This window comes from Polistes fuscatus, unplaced genomic scaffold (assembly GCF_010416935.1).
Source record: "Polistes fuscatus isolate 324 unplaced genomic scaffold, CU_Pfus_HIC Scaffold3, whole genome shotgun sequence".
NCBI classification, from domain to species: Eukaryota; Metazoa; Arthropoda; class Insecta; order Hymenoptera; family Vespidae; genus Polistes; species Polistes fuscatus.
In genome coordinates this window covers 7,851,780-7,868,466 of record NW_025113107.1, presented here as the reverse complement: position 1 = coordinate 7,868,466, position 16,687 = coordinate 7,851,780, and the positions used below count along the sequence as shown (strand labels likewise).

Here is a 16,687-nt window from a genome sequence, read left to right as displayed (position 1 = left end):
GCTGCTGCTAACATTCTTATATTTTATAACTAATCAATTTTGAGTTGCTTCTTATTTTGGAGGATTCGCAATTTTCTTCTCCCATATTTATTTTCATCATTTTGTTCGATGTTAATAGCTCGTCATTTCGTTTTTCATATATTCGTTCGGTATAGATTTGTTTTTTGAAGCTTGAATATATTAGAAAGTCGAAGATTAGAAATAGGAAGAAAATTTTCGTTTCTTTTTAACATTGAAATCTTTCACTCGAACTAGTCTGTAGATCACGTGTCTCTCTACTTGCTGAAACGTGAAGCAAGCTGCACGCCCTATTTCCAATTGTTCCCAAGTTTCACCTATGTTTCCGCATATGTAAAAAGGCAGGTGTACGTTATATTAACGGATAGATAAGCCTAGACGCCAAAAGTAGTTTGTTAAACGAAAGTCAGGAAGTTTTATCATTTCGAAAGACACATTGTGTGCGTACAGAGAAAGAGAGAGAAGAGAATTTCATAATCCTTGCTTTTAGTAGTTGAACGGAATTCGAATTTACCAATATTAGTTATAAATTACACGTAATGGTTTCTTTTTATTATTCTGCGTTTTACATTTATTTTTATTATTTTAGTTAAAAATTAGTTGCATCGAAACATATTTTCAGTATAAAAATGAAGAGTTTGATCCGTAAGTAGTTGGTACGTTTTCGACCTGGAAGATGCATCTTGCTTCGATTGATCAATCGCTAGAAAAGCCGATGAAAATTGTGTAATATTCCGCGGCATCCCTGTGAGGAAATCGCGGGGTTGCGTCAAGACTGCATCAGGGCTGCGTTTGCAAACTTTGGGAACAATTGGTATAGCATACAATAAAAAATATATGATATGTATTTCTCAGTCGATCGATTGTCGTTTTCGTCGTCACACACTTTTGAAAAAAGTCGTCACAGTTAATTGGTTAATTTGAAAATGAAAAGATATCTCGTCATTAGTCCGTAATGCGTTAAATCTATTACTTCGATCGATGAGATATATTTCGTTCTCTTCGTTTCTCTTTTTCCATCTCTCTCTTACCGGAGAGAACATCTCCGGAGAAGAGAATCCCTGAGCGGCGAACGATCCTCGGAACCAGAAAACAATGCCGATGGAAATGCTGCATCTTTCCGCTTGCAGCCAAACACAATGCGCGATTTTTACGACTGCCGAGGGAAAAAGATGTTATGGCTTTCTCGAGGTAGAGACAGAGAGATGGACATTTGAAAAATTTCTTTCTCGCCGGTGGAAAGAAATAAAGGACGATGGAGAAGGGATGAAAGTTGAATCTCTTTTGTGCGTGACCGGCGGCACACCTTTCCTATAAATGTCTAATTTTATCTTATTCCTCAGATACTGGAGTTATCGTATTCGTGTTTCTCGACTAAGGGAAACAAAGGTTAACTATTTCGAAAAGAAGCAAACAAACGTTTGATATTATCGATATAAAAGTACATATTTAACGGAATAACCCTTTACAAGTTTTCTTTTAAGATGGAGAGAATGAGAGAGTTTAAGAGTAAGAAAAAAATAAAAAGGAAAAAAGAGAAAAGATATAATTCTCTAAGAAGAGATCGGGATCGTTACGGTGAGAATCCGTTGGGGATACAAAAGAGCGGGAAGAAGAAAGTTCACGATCCAAGTTAAAGTGCGGGCCGAGTTTGGTCGGAGTGTGTCTAACGGGGCAACGTCACGGCACGTTAACGTTCCAAGAACGCGAAGGGTCTCTTTCTCTTTCTGTCTATTTTTTCCCCTTTTCCCCCTTTTTTCTTTTCGCCGGTCATTTTCCATACTTCGCCGATCAGCGATGGCATATTCGGTTTTTAGGCCGAGCTCCCGGAAAGCATTTCATTACGAGAAGAATCGTTATTTCTTTTTCACCGTTGTATGTACGAATCTATGTATTTATGTATCTATGTATTGTAGAATTCACCGTGCGAGACTCGTTTGTCATTCATCTGTGAATTTGCATACGGGAAAAAAAGAGAGAGAGAAAAAAAAGACAATATTCTCTGATATGTTCAATTTATAGCATAACTTCTATTAGTATAGATAGTAATTACAAGTTTAAAAAGTGTAATTAACTTTTCAAATCAACTAGAAACTTTTGGACTAACCTTTACTAGTAATTATAATATTATACTGTATTATTATTACGTACGTTCTAATTATATATGCTTAACATAGTATTATTAATACATTAGTAGTTTACTAGTAAATTAAGTAATGCAATACTGTATTATACTATAATAAGTATAATTTGTAATTAGAGAAAATTTTAACTTTCGAATACTTTAACGAGTCAAAAATCAATGAGAAATACTTTAGAAATAATGATATAATATTAAGTAGTATATAAGCTGACAGGTAGATGACGATGTACTATACGTAGTAGAACAAATATCGAGTGATTATAGATTGAGGAAGGAAGAAGAAAAGATTAGTAAGATTTTGGAAGGTAAGAAATGAAGCGGAATCGAAAGGATGTCATCGTGGGTCATACACCGGGCACGGAGAAAGCGTTCGTCCAGTGCGTATTATAATTCCAACGTAGAGGATTGAAGGTAGTTCGTCCGATTGTGAGAGTTTTTCGCGCGAACAGCTGTTACTCGGCGTTCGCAGGGAACGTGTGGCCTCTCACGGATGCTTACCGCATATCGTCGAGGTAATAACGTAACATCGTTTTGTCTGTTTGCCACAGATTGCATTATCCATAGACAAGCGTTCCCGTTTCTTTTCAAATAGCTCGCTTATAACGCGACAGTTAGCACGACGAACGAATAAACAACAAATAAGTCATTGTTATATATTTTTGTATTCTACTATTACGTGGACCGACAATTTGTCGAATGCTTGGGTCAATGTTCGATAGTTCTCTGAAAAATGCAATCTAGTCTCGCGACCTTCGGAAAGACCAGCCGGCCGTACTTCGTCGCTCGGAATATGCAAAAGGATCAAGTATATGCGCGTGTCCTGACGTTTATTCAGCTATAATCTTTTACGCGCGGATCGTCTCTCATTTACCATTCAGATATTCCAGTTTTTCTCATGGAATTCCAAGGGTTGAGAGTCAAGGATCGCGAGCATTCGAGACGCGTCCGATCTCGATTTCTCTCGTGGGACGATGAAAAAGGTGCGAATGAATAATTGTAAAAGAAGGGGAGAAGGGAAGTAGTGGAGAAACCGAGCAATAACCTTCGTACGCGGAAACGAGACCTTGGCGTGTGCTCGGACCACCATAAAGTCTTACCTAATGTTCGAGAGCCGACGATAAGGACCGCACGAATGGCGAACGATAGTGACTCGTTCGTCGTCGTGCTCAATGGCTCGAGACTTTCACGAACATTCCTCTCTTCTCGAGGAGGAGACTCGCCTTAGCCAGCGGCAACAAGAGCAACGGCAGCAGCACTAGCAACAGCAACAGCAACAGCAACAGCAATGCACCGCAGTCCCGTTCATCTTTCGCTCGTATTCTCCACCTGCCTTCTCTTTCTCTCGCACACACTCGGACACACAGAGAACAGCAACTTCTTCTTATTCTTGTTTCCGTTCGTGTTTCCGCGGGATTGCTTTCAGCCTCGGGATCGGAGTAAGGCTTCTTCGATGATAACAGCGCGAGACGTTTCAGCGGAACACGAGCGGAAAGTCGCGTCGCGGAAGTCCCGTTTAATCTGTCAAACTCTGTTTTACGAGCCGAAGCACCCCCTTTTATTTTTCATATTTCCTTCTTAGACTTTATAATTTTAAACCCTCCGGCTTTTTCGAATCGATACCAGCTATCCATCTAGCGTCTCATTTTTACGACGTATTTTTCCCAAGTTGTACGATCCGAAAGGAAGGTATACATATATACGTACGATGATTCTTTACGAGCATATTTATATTCGACAAATAGATTTCTTCCTCCGTAAATAGTATTATAAGATAACTATGTACTTGGGTATCTTCTTCGTTTCAAGTTTGAAAGATTTCCGTCCGAGGGAAATCAGAGGTTTGGTCGGTGATGTGTTTACGTTAGAGAAAGTCGGCTAAGATGACGGATCCTTGGGAAGACAAGAAAGAATTTCCTTGATTTATACAAATAGGTAATATACGACTAAGCTTACGTGTATACTTAAATATCTTTTCTACCCACCTACCTACCTACCTACCTACCTACCTAAGATTCGACTAGGCCGATAGATTAGGATACTATCACTGTAGGAGGAACGTTGCTACGAACTAGGAAGCGAATCGCGGTGGACAACGTCTATAGAACGTAATGGCCGTTCGAAAAGATTTTTCCTTGGTCGATGGTTGACGAGCGATGCTACACGAGCTATATATTAAGACCGTTCGGAACGGCTTCCATGCAATATGCATCGAACCCTGAATACCGGTATTACGGTGTATTCCCGAGAAATGATTATCCTTTGAAAGGATCTGCATTCCAGCAGGCCTCTTTTTGCAAGGTCGGTCTTTATTATTCCAACAGTGGTTGCGTAACGCCAAGTCGACTCCGGTCTATACCGAACGAAAAGTTTTCCTTTTACGAAGTCCGCCTTTTTCGGTCTTACGTATGTGCTATCTCTCTCTTTCTCAAATTTTCTTTTCGCCGAGGTTACAAAATAAGATCAGTGGCATGCTGTAAACGGTACGATTTCTAGTACGTCGCCCTTCGTCGGGATAACACTTTGGTATGCAGCCACTGTAACGAGGATGCGAATGTAATAACTCTGTCATATATTTTCTCGCCAACGCGCATGCTTTTTATAGCATTAGTTACTTACTTCAAATTGTATCATTTGGTCAATTTTCTTTTATCGACTTAGCAAAATGTCTATTATTTTATGTTTTCTTGTTTTTTTTTTTTTCTTTTTTTCTTTACTTTCAGTCGAATCGAAAAGAAATATTTTCGCATACATACGTATACATATATATAGCGACTCGTAGAAAGCTGCAGCAACGGCAACGGCAACGGCAGCAGCAACAGCAACAGCAGCAGAAGCACATATCGCGTGTACGTCTCACGGCTATTTACCCTCGGTACTTACGGCTCGTTTCACTCGCGGCACGTTACGTTGTTGGCCATTGGTACGTACATATAATTATGCCGAGTATACGCGTGTAAGATTTCTTCGAGACCGTCCATGGTAACCATTTCTGTCGGTGAGTTTTAAGATAACAACAACGAAGATGACGACGACGACAACCAACAACAATAACAGTAACGTTACTCACATTGCCTATCTTCTATCTCTGCTTGTCTCGAATCGATCTTTAGAATAAGAAAGAGAGATCAAATGCTCGAACGATACAGATCAAATTTCCTTAGGTTTCATTATTTTTTACCAGTCATTATAATATATAAATCATACGAAAATGCATACATTCGTGTAGATAACGAGAGTTACGAATTACTTGATATGGGTTAAAGGATTCTTCATTATCGTTACGGTTAACGTTTGATTTTCCATCTTTCACTTCTTTCATTTATTTACGTTACGTTGTTGTTGTTGTTGATGTTATATTATTACCGATATTTCGTACAAGTTTAGATACGATAACGTAGAGAAAGTAACGTTTACAATTAGATAAGATTCTCGATGTAGAATTGAGGATGATCTTCGAATCGATCACTAGGAGTTACATTCTTATGTATAAAATCTGCGTATCATCAAGATTGTAACGCAATTCGCATAGTCTCGTTCAATACGTGTGCAGGGATGCGCGAATAAGAAGAGATTTCGTAGCTTATCTCAGAAAATGATCTTGATCCCGATCGCATCCCGATCAACTGCACGATTTATATACGTACCTCGATATACGATCGCTTCGATTTTTGCATCAGTGTATAACTAACTAATACAACTTTCATAGATATCTCTTTATATAAATACATATACATATATAGACAAATATAAATATAATATATACATATGTACACGTGACTAGCACGCGTGAACGACTCCTGCAAGGCGTTTTTGTGGGATTCTAATCGCGGCAACTCGTTTCGTATTATACGTGTGCCAGATAAATATATGCTTTCCTCTGGTGCTCCCCGGACCACGTGCTCGGAATACCAAGCTTACTTTTACATATTTTCTTGACGAACGCGTTACGCCTTCCACCGTTCCTCTCTCTCTCTCTCTCTCTCTCTCTCTCTCTCTCTTTCTCTTCTTGAATATATATATATCTTGTATTTTTTTCCTCTTTTTTTCTCATTCATACGTGTGCGATCGTTCCTACCTACGTATGCAGATACACGAATGCGTACGTATATTTGTATTTACGAATGTATGCCAGGGAAAGTATAGGTTGAACAGTGGTTCTATAAAGCAAGGAACGCTCGATCGATTCTTAAAAGGACCTTGCGAAGAACGATCTTGCGTAGGATTGGTCTTATAAGCTAGGTTAAGATAGACCTTGTTGATTATTTCTTTTTAATCAACATTTTTTTTCTTTTTTTTTTTTTTTTTTTAATGAAATCAATTTGAAATTGAAATCTCAATGAATATATATATATAGAAATATATCGATCTATATAGTTATACGTATCGTTACGATGATATTGAGAATATGTAGAGTTTACCATAGCAACCGTGGCAACTAGTAGCGGTAATTTATTTTCCATAGATAGTTATGAATTCCCATTGATTCTCGCGAATTCATGGCTGCGCCAGGAAATTCCCTAGATATATCCAGTTAGCCTATAAGTGATTTAATGAGTGCTGCCGGCAATAAAGAGCATAATTCCCTTTGGCCTGTTGGATAAATTTCAACTTAACTATCTTATCATAGTTTAATGCGGTACAGTTGAATAATCTTCTAGGTGATCATCTGAAATCAAAAGAATAAATAATATTTAATAAAAGAATAAGAATACCAATTGAAAAATTGGATTTTGTTACGCCTGTTGTACGGGTCCTCTCTTCGAGTTGCTCTTCTTCTTCCTCTTCCTCATCCTCGTTTGGATTGAATCCAAATGAGTGTTCGCCCCTTCGTCCAATCTTTCGTTTTATCGAAACTCGTTCCCTTCCGTGATGGATAGAATTTAGAAATAATTGAATTGTAATTAGTATGCGAGCATGGATTATTTTTGTTCGTTTTTCTTCCGAAAGCTCTGGAAAGGTATTACACGTTATAAGCTAAGTACTACATAGCACGTAGGCAAACATATTACGAGCAAGAAACGATAGGAGAATGGGCATGCAATAAAATGCAAGGAACAATTAATGCCGAGCCGGACGTAAATACGTATGTATCGTATAGGTACGTACTAGATACCTACCTACGTATAAGCAACGCGATCGGCATAAGTAATATAAGCGGCAGTTTAAATCTCTAAGTAATTGCCAATTATACGCATAATAAGCAGTTAAAAGTGAAATTAATTACCTTTTGCTAGAATGAAATCTTATTTGCTCGTCCTCCTTAAGTACGAGAACCCTTCGGGAAACAAATAAGTTTAAAGAAACGGGCGCGGTGCAACCATTCGATTTTCCATTTCCCTTAGTATTTAATTGATCGTTCCTTCTACTCATTTTTCGAAACCTCGTACGGAATCCTTCTCCTCTCTTGCGAACCATTTACGGAATGCGAAAAATCAAAAGCGAAAGTCTTCGAGCACGGGTGCGTAAGTGGTCACCCGTCCGTGTATTTGTTCTCTCGTCTCTGGATAGATAGCGTGGGTGCGAAATAGGCTATTTCATTCTCGAAAACGTTGCCGAACATCGTCCAACACAATAATAACTTTTCAAAGCAAGTCGATTGCGATATTCAGTTGGAGCGATTGTTTCTCGAGGAAGTAATAGGAAGCTTTCGTAAGAAACTGAAAGTATACTTATATCCATTCGTATGAAATTTCATCTCGCGAAGCGACGAGGAGAGGTCTAACCTTTGATACTATTCGATATTGCGATGTCCGAATATTTTGGAACGTCATCTAAATGGAAAGTAATTCGTCATAGGTTGTTTTCTATCCTTGATAAATACGCTCTCGATCCTTCGAGCTAGGCGTGTACGCTCGAGTTGGTTGCTACGGTATGGCGTTTAGGCCTCTCTCTCTTTCTCTCTCTTTCTCTTAACCGAAAGAGAACTTACTTAAGTTGAACAAGAGGAAGGCAGTCAGCGTGGCACGGAGGAGGAACGAGAAGCCAGTTGAACGAGAACGATAAGCCCGAAGAAAAGGAAAGTGAAGCAGGCGGGTCGAGTTGAATCGTATCGAATCCGTGAGACCGTGTCCTTGGCCTGCGATCGGCCAATCTCGATTCTGGTACTTGCTGAGATATTCAACTTTTCCCTGTAATATGATTTCCCCGTACGGACAGTCGAATCGCGAAATGTGTCGATCGATCCTTGACTCACCTCTACGAAAATGGAACAAGTTTTCATTATCATCTTCGTTGATCCTCTCGTAGTTTTGATTTACTCAGTCAGTACTTATCTACGTTAACGGTTGGTGCTTCAACAGATGCGAGTCATTTCGAAGAGTTCATCCGTCTTAAATTTCTCACAAGCGGCAAGAAACGTGCAGCAGCAGCAGCAGCAGCGAGCGTCGGCATGCACTTTCGACGATGGATTTACTGCGAAACATCTGTCGAGGGGTGGGGAGGGGGCGTTAATTCGAGGCTTCACGGAATAACTAAGCTTTCGCTTGGGGTTTAGGTTTTAATTAACGAGGCAAGGTCTCACGACGAAGCCTGCCAACTTCCTTGAGAACGGACCCGCCATGGTATTGTATCAGTGCGTACTCGTGTTTACTCTTTCCTTTCCCCCATATTTTCACCGGCGTAACGTTATTTTCGAAGATGTAAGATTTATCGTCGCGCCTGAGTAATAATAATAAGACGACCTTCGCGCGACCAAGGAGAAAGTAGATCATCGTTCGACCATAATCGATCATCTCTCAAACCAGTCCCGTTTCGATACTTTTCTAATTCGACGGGAGATAAGAGAGAGAGAGAGAGAGGTGGACGAGTGATACTAACTCAGTGATATCGAGAAAAGAAAAGAAAAGAAAAAAAGAGAGAAGAGTATCGAGAAAAACGAGAGAGAGAGAGAGAGAGGAGCGGAAGGAAAAGCTGTCGGGCAACTTTCGAACGACGTTTTCGTATTCTCTCTCTCGAGAGACAGGTGCCACGTGGATCGTTACCTTTTCGGGACCAGAAAAGAAGATTCATTTCTTTTAAGGATAGTTAACAACAGAAGATAGATAGTCTATCCGTATTTATTATAATTCGAATGAATTTGTTACGTTTCTTCTTCTGTACGTTTTTGACTTTATTTTCTTATTTGATTTATCAGATGCATTAGACGAGGAATTAATTAGACATCTTTCATCACGCAGTTGCATCATATATTTTTGTTCTCTTCCAATCTCTCTCTCGTATCATCTCATCTTTAGAAGGTTCGAGAAAATTTGAATTAAAAGCGGAACACCCGGAATAATAATAATAATAATCGAGATCTCGTTCGTCTCGCAACGAGCTTACTCATCGTCTTACACAATTCGTATAACATTTTTGATTCTGTTTGCTTTCATCCTCGCGAGAACGATTCGTTCTCCGAGTTCTTTTCTCTTTTCCTCTTTTATTTTTCTCGTTGTCATTCCATTTCGATCTTACCCTCCGGTCATCGACGATCTGGGTCACAATTAAGAAGAAAGCCAACGCCGATACTATTAAAGTTTAATGGAAGTCCGCCAAGGACTTTCTCGTTCGAAGTGCGAAGTGTTGATACGCCCATCGGTTAAGAGAGAAGGAGAGACACGTTATGTCTCGGTTGGAAAGTTTCTATACTTATTCGAGTTGGTACTGCATAAGAGAAGTATATTGACGTATGCATGCGTGTGAGAAACATTTCGCCTAGTTTCCGTTCTCGGAGGAACTGGACCGTCCAATTGCACTCGAGAAAATCTTTCTTTCTTACCACCTCCCTCTCTTCAACACTGTTTCCTTCGTTCCGCTTATTTCTTTCTCCCCTTCGCCGTTTCTTTTTTCTCATTTCGTATGCATTAAAAGAATTTGAAGCCAGAGGACAACAAAAAATGAATACATTTAATGAAGTAACGCGGAAAATCGGAGATCGGAAAATTTGATAGACATCTTTGAGAAGTTTTCGGTAGTTGACTTTTAATGCCTGTTAAGTAACGGGATTAGAAATTTATGAGGAAAGTGGAATGGAATTCATTTTCTCACGCGTTTTACCATCTTAAGTAAACAAAGCGGATCGCGAAAGTTGGACCTCGTATATTCATTTAAGTATTCATATTGTGTTTCTAATCAGATCAACATCTTCTTTGTACTCATTAATACGCGTTTAACATTATTTTTACGAGGAAAATTCTAACTATACTTGCCAATAATTTGATGACTTAGTAAAAGCGATGCACGAAATAATGATGTAAGGTAATAAGCGAAAAGTAAACGGAAAAAAAATGACACGAACAAGGAAGCGAATATAAAACACGAATGTGCAACAATATCAGCAAACATATCGACGATACCATATATAGTTTGATTCTTTAACGTGTAAGAACGCGAGTCAATTAAATACACATTCCGTTCTGTTTACATTTGACGTAGAAGAGGAAGGGAAGAACGAAAAGAAGGCACGACCACGCTCGAAGCGAAGGTTAAAGTTTCATTAGAGAGAGAGAGTTATGTCTTATTTAGTTATTTATGCGGAACACGATAAGGCACGATCGGTGCAGCTGCAGCTACGATTCTCCGAGTGGTCCTATTCGTTGCAAGCAAATAACCTTGACTCTTCGACGGACATTAACGACATTTTTTTATATTCTATAATATATATATATATAATATATATGTACATGTATGATTGTGGTTCGTGGAAGATTATATTGCGTTGAATCGGGCGATTTTTCATTCTCGAGATTATATCGAAAGGCTTGAAATTCCGAAGGCGGAAGGTGCCTTAGGCGTTGCTCCCCGACCACCAATGAGAGTGCTCGGAGATTAGACAAGCCGGTACTTAGAACCTGTAACGAAGTCCGCGAGAAGGAGGTTTAACACGCGAGCGTGTTGCACCGGGTCACGTAAGTCGAATTCAAGAATCTTAACGGAGATCGAAGGAGTTCGTGTTACCGATCGAAAGGGTTAATTACTAGGCCGACTAGCGCCAGCTAACCTGTAACTTTGAACGCTCATCAGATTTTTATCTTTTCCTTGAGATCGGCATTAAGAGATCTTTCCTCATTTTTTTCCTTATTTTTTTTTACTCTTCGTGCCGGCAAGTAACTTTTTTTTTTCCTTTCAAATGGGCTTTCCTGTCAATGCTTCCCAAATTTATATAGAAACAAATGCACTTTGATAAGGGTTCGGTAAAAATAAATTCAACGCGCTTTCCTTTCCCACATTCATTTTCACGCGATGAATTAGAAGATTATTATCTTTTATATCTATCGAGTAGAGAACTTGGAAAAATGCCTATCCCTTCGTTACGGACACTTGCGTGCACGATAATCGTATCGTTGATTTTTTTTTCATTACGTTAACTTATCGTTTACCTCGAGGTATGGGTTACAGATGGAGGATTTTACGATTACGATTCTACGATTTCGTTAAAGAGAAGAAGAAGAAGAAAAGGGAGGAGGAAGATCGTTGAGAAATCGCACGTGTAAATACTCCCTCTGTCAGATTAGTGCTTTCGTTTGTGGTACCAGTGAAAGCTTAAAACCCCTGCGAATAAAGCTGTCCCGTAGAGAGAGAGAGAGAGAACTCGCACCCGCTGCTAGAAGTAATCCCAACTGATGTGTAAATTCTTTTAATACCGTAAAACTCCCTCTTCCACGTACGTGCGATACGCAAATCCTTATTGAAATCGCTGCGTATCCCAGTTATAAAATAAAGACTATGCGATATATTTGATGGAAGATAAAACGCGAGAGAAAGATAGAAATAGAAGAAACAATAACAAAAAAAAACTTTTTTACGCGTTTACGATAATGATAGTTGAGGCAATTATTTTGTACAAATTTCTCTTGAAAAAGAAAAAAAGGAAAAAAGGAAGAAAAAAAAAAGAAGAAAAATCGATCGACGAAGATGATAGCGAAATAAATCTCGTTAACGAGATTGAATCTTTGATCATTTTCTCTAGATCTTCGTCCCGCGTGCGTGCAATTAAGGAACGTTTCTCTCTCTCTCTCTCTCTCCCCCTGTATTCCTTCAGTTCGAGTAAATATTTACCCTTACGACCTATCGTCGATAGAAAACACGCGACGCCTCGCTTGCACTTTCGTTCACGCCGGTTTGCCGGCAAGTTCGAGAATTATTTCATGTTTTCGACCCTCGACGTTTACTTATTAAATACAGGAGTGACCTTTGACGCCATATATAACCCATAATGTAATAGAAACGCGCGGCAAGGAGCGCACACAGGTGGGCAGGCAGGCAGGCAGGCAGCCAGGTATCCTCCTCGTTGGATACACACGTAACTCTTTACGTCCGTCCGCCTCTTTTTGTCTTCCTCACCCTCCTCCTCGCACCTTTTCTTCTTATTTTTTCTTTTTTTTCTTTATTCTTTCAAGTTTGACTCGTATCCACTGCGATAAAACTGATTTACTCGCCCGAAGAGGTCGACGCAGCTGCGCTCTGATATATGCAGCCGAGAATCTTCAAGGACTTTCTCTCTCTCTCTCTCTCTCTCTCTCTCTTTGCTTCTCCTTCTCTTTCTCCTGTCTACGACGAGGCAATTTAATTTATGACCGAAGTAGTCATCAGCGCGTGCCGAGTGAATAAAAGAGTAGGACTGCCGTACCGCTCGAGAGAGAAACCCTTTTTTTTTTTTTCCCTTCCTACCTTTGTTTTATTTGCGATCTTTTTTGGTCGCTCGGTCCCTTCTTTTCAGCGGTTTAATAATAATCGAGTATCGAATGAAAGAAGAACGAAAAAGCAACCGCTCGATAACGCGACGGATTATTCAGCTCCCGTAAAAACGTGTTCGTTCTCTAATTAGTTGAAGCTTTTAATTGTAGATCGATTTAATACACGATTGGTTAGACCCGTCATATTGCACTGAAACACGATGGATTTGTATATTTCGATTAATTAAATGCATTAAACGGTTGCGACCTTTTCAATTTTCTTTGCGGAAAGAATGAAATCGGGCGTTTTAACGATTCTCTTCGATCTTGGTAACGAGCTCGATGGAAGAGAGGAGGAGGAGGAGGAGGAGGAGGAGGAGGAGGAGAGATCGTGGCTTCCACCGATTAGTCGGAGCGACCATTCGTAAAGCAATAACCGAGTAGGAACGTTGAAAATCGTTGAACCGCCGGCTGCTAGAAACAGGCCAATAAATAAGCGGCCAGATCGGCGCAATTATGTGGCAGATTAACATCTATGACCAGGGTATACAGTTACATTGGGCGTATACTTTGCTTTCTACCTACATATGCTACATATATACAGAAATGCATACATACGAATAACGTATTCGCAAGATCCAAATGCAACGCGTTTACATGTTCCGTGCCTACTGCGTAATGCTATTTCTGCCACACTTCGCTGGGTATCGCGCGAGTGTGCTTGCGTTGCACTCTATGCAAGATCGCGCGTAAGAACTTTGGTATTCGCCCGTTTCGAATCGCCAACCCGATTTTCAATTTATCGCCAATTTGACGGCGAATTTGATGGCGCATCGGGTCCTAGGTAAATGACGAACGACCATTCGTTCGCTTTCTTAATTATTTCATTTTCTTTTAATCTGTCAATGTATTAGGTATGTAATTACTTGTGCACATGGATATATGTATTATTCTAAGAGAAAATGATGCATCTAATTGAAATTGATTTGCATCGTTATCAAAGTACCGAGGCGAGTTAACTCGTCATAGACGGTTTAAAAGGTTAATTTAACGATACGTAGAAAATTCTCATCTAGTGACGTAAGAGAAGAATAGATTGGCAAGTACTTATGCAAAAGATTAGTAATTTCCTTGCACGAAGGTATTTGGAGAAAAGGTGTATTTAACGGGCGTTGATCTTCTTCCTGGTCGTCGCAAAGAAGAATGTGTCCACTCAATGGAAAGAGTAATAAACGCGTTCTTCCTCTCTTAGCTTTGCATAAGACACTTTCACTCGCACTTACTTTCGATCCATCGACAAAAAATCTCTGACTTTACGTATTTTCTTTTTTATCGCCTTTTATGTACCTATAGGCATTCGACGATGTATATCTCTCTCCTTTCTTTTTCTAAATATCTTTTTATTATGTTATAAATTGTGTTGAAATATAACCGGCCAACGATTTCTTTTATTATTCACAAAAGTATTCGTTATTTAACGTTGAATGGTATATAATTTGACACCTCGCGTTATCAAATTTTCGAATTTTCATTTGGAATAAAAATAAGAGCGAGTATATTGAGAAGATTCGCTAATTCTCGACGACTCGTTTCGCTTGCAATATTACTCGACAGAAAGAACGATGACAACGAGGACGACGACGACGACGACGACGACGACGTCAACGACTACAAAGTTACTTTCACTTTTTAACGATGATACGAGTCGACCCACGCGCCTGATATACCTAGCCCCGAAGAAACGAACGAACCGTCCGAATGAGAAGTGGCACGAATCTTTCTATGATGCGTGCCTAAAATAATAAACAATAAAGCGAACTTATTCTTAATTAACGAAGAAGAAGAGGAGGAGGAGGAGGAAGGAAGGGAAACATTCGAAGCTCATTAATATCTCATCAATTTTGACGAGCGGTGGAATGTGGGTTAGTTAACTACTTTTTCTTCTCATTCAGAAATTCACGGAGAAATTCGTTTTATTCGCCTTTGAAAAAGTTCTACGAATGTATAGGTATCTCTGCCTAACATACATACTTACGTATAGCTAGAGTTTTTCTCGAAGAAGGCGAGGCAACGTAGTAATAGAAGGCGAACGTATCTCGCAATAAAACGCAAGAACTCGGGCCAGTATGACGAGCTTTCATCGCAGCGCTGAACGAATGAACGAACGAACGAACGAACGAGAGTATCTCGTCCTTAAAGGATTCAGCGGAAGGAGGTGGAGGGAAGTATGCCAAGCATTTGGCCATAACAGAGGAGAGTTCGTGGTAGAACAGGCGGGACAATCAAACCCCGAGACAGGCGGCCGTTAACGGCCAAGCGATAGCAGGAATTCGCTCTTTCGAGCCGTGAGAATCTTTCGATGCACTTTTCCAGAGTTTCCAAGCGAGGAAACTCTGTCCTACGTTCGCTCTCCTTTTCGATTGTGTCTCTTTATTTTCCCGAGAACACTGCCAGACGGTATTTACTTACGAATTTAATTCCTCTCGGCAATTTTAAAAATCTCTTTCGGTGTTTTACCTGCTGCGCGTTGGCTCTGTTAAAACGGAACGGAAACGTCATTTCCGAATATACTTATCTTGTCCGCTGACAGTATAGGATTAATCGTAGGAAAAAGAGAAAGAAGAACGAGAGAACTATGGAAATATTGTTTCTCTCTCATTTGTTGGATATGGAATAATCTATGGGACAATCGATTAAAGGAAATGATTTGTGAAAGGACCTGTAGAGGGCCGCCTAGGTGCGAGCATTATGGCTTGTTTGCAGTGGCGCATACCTTTGCGGACCCAACTCGCATAAGCCGCTCGGTTCTTCGCGAGTGCCTCGTTTCTCTTCTCTCTCTCTCTCTCTCTCTCTCCCCCTTTCCCTCTCTCGGTGGAAAAGGAATATGCTCGACGGCTAGAAGGCGCATAGGATTCACGGATGTTGCGCTCCCGGCTTTCATTATTTGTGAGTTAGCACAATGCCTACGTGATTACGTACTTACAACGGTGTACCATCGTTATACTGGTGTACCATCGTATTCCCTTTCTTTTAGATAAATGCCCGTTCATCGTTCGGATCGTCTGCCGCCGTTGGCTGATAAAAGGGCTTAACTGTGCGCGCTCTAATAATCTTTTTCGCTCGTTGTTAGCTCGGAGTTAGCTCTTTCGAGGCAAATCAATCGTAAGGAATTGAAAGTCTTTTTAAATACTCGCGTACTCGCGCTAGACTCGCAGCAGGTGCGTGTCTCGGCAAAGAAGAAACGATAAATCTCGGCAAGATAAATATCTTGTTGCTTTGCCATGCCAGAGAGAGAGAGAGAGAGAGAGAGAACGGGGATATATTTGAGAAAGGATAGGGCGATCGAACTCTTCTCTTCCGCGTAATAAATTCGTATAGACGAATTTTCTTATTCGAACGGAAAGTATGTCGAAGGGTTCGTTCCCGGGCTTTGGGTTTTGTTCGTGTCTTCTCCCCGTCGATTATAAATCGGGTCGCGTTCGCCGACCGAGTCATTATCATTTAAGTTAGTTTCATCGACGCCAACGAAATACACGAGACTTTTTTCGCGAAGGATCATTACCCGGAGTGAAGAGAACTCGTTAATTTCTCGCTAAGCGGGTCGCGATGCAACCCCGTTGTCAACCGACAACGAGCACGGAATTCTTAATCGGTCGTTATATTCGAGTTCGATTCGATTCTCTTTTGCGAACCGTTACTTGCCGCGCAACGAGATCTGCCTCTGGTGTTTCCGAAGATAGTTACAATTAATTGCTCCCTCTCCCTCTCCGTCTAATTAATCTCATTAACGTCGCGTTTAGCGAGAGTGGTTAATGGATCGGAACAAGTTCGACGAACTTAACGGATACGCGCGATATTTCAATTTTTCCAAAGA

General features: G+C 40.3%; 1 protein-coding gene and 1 long non-coding RNA gene across 6 annotated transcripts in view; one reads left to right on the top strand and one right to left on the bottom strand.

Moving 5' to 3' along the window:
* LOC122519171 (eisosome protein SEG2-like) overlaps nt 1-16,687 on the top strand; it is a 38,137-nt gene that overhangs the window by 1,889 nt on the left and 19,561 nt on the right. The window lies entirely within an intron of this gene.
* Nucleotides 6,519-7,748, bottom strand: LOC122519175. Its single transcript, XR_006304265.1, has 3 exons — nt 7,386-7,748; nt 6,899-7,110; nt 6,519-6,827 (listed from the first exon to the last, which is right to left on the bottom strand). It is a non-coding gene; the product is annotated as an uncharacterized LOC122519175 (long non-coding RNA).